Source organism: Crocuta crocuta, unplaced genomic scaffold, assembly GCF_008692635.1.
Source record: "Crocuta crocuta isolate KB4526 unplaced genomic scaffold, BGI_CrCroc_1.0 scaffold86, whole genome shotgun sequence".
In the NCBI taxonomy this organism is placed as follows: domain Eukaryota; kingdom Metazoa; phylum Chordata; class Mammalia; order Carnivora; family Hyaenidae; genus Crocuta; species Crocuta crocuta.
In genome coordinates, this window is record NW_027530972.1 from 230,199 (window position 1) to 230,789 (window position 591).

The following is a 591-nucleotide window of genomic DNA, read 5'->3' on the forward strand; positions in this document are numbered from 1 at the left end:
ATATTAAAATATAAGTAAACTATTAATTAAATAAATTTAAAAATAAATAAATTAATCAACCATTAAAACAATAACAAAAATAAAATAAAATAAAGTTGTACCTATATTTCTCTTATCAATGTTAAGTACAAAATGGTATTTCCTGATTTCTCCTCTTCTCCTGACACTATCCCTACTATAAATAGAGTAATCAATGTTTTACATAGCTAAATGTTCATAAGACTTATTTTTCAACTTGGAATTGTAAAAGTTTCAACCAGGACATGTTTGCTTCTGCTTACCTCATTTGTTTTGTATTATATTGACACTTTTCAGCTCAAAATTTTCTTCTAAACTTTGTTTTTTTATTTTACTTGGCATTTCCNAATTTTTTTAAAGCATTCTTTAAAAAAGATGACTCTGACCTCTAAACAGCATCAAACCCTCCAATATTATTTTCCACATCCCCTAGTACTCAAAAAGCATTTTCTCAACCTTCACAAAATATGTAACTTATCTCTGATTTGGAATGTGTGTGGATAAAATGGAGCTAATTAAACTACCACAATAAACACTGACTATCATTTAGGTAGTTCCTAAATGTAGTGAGCT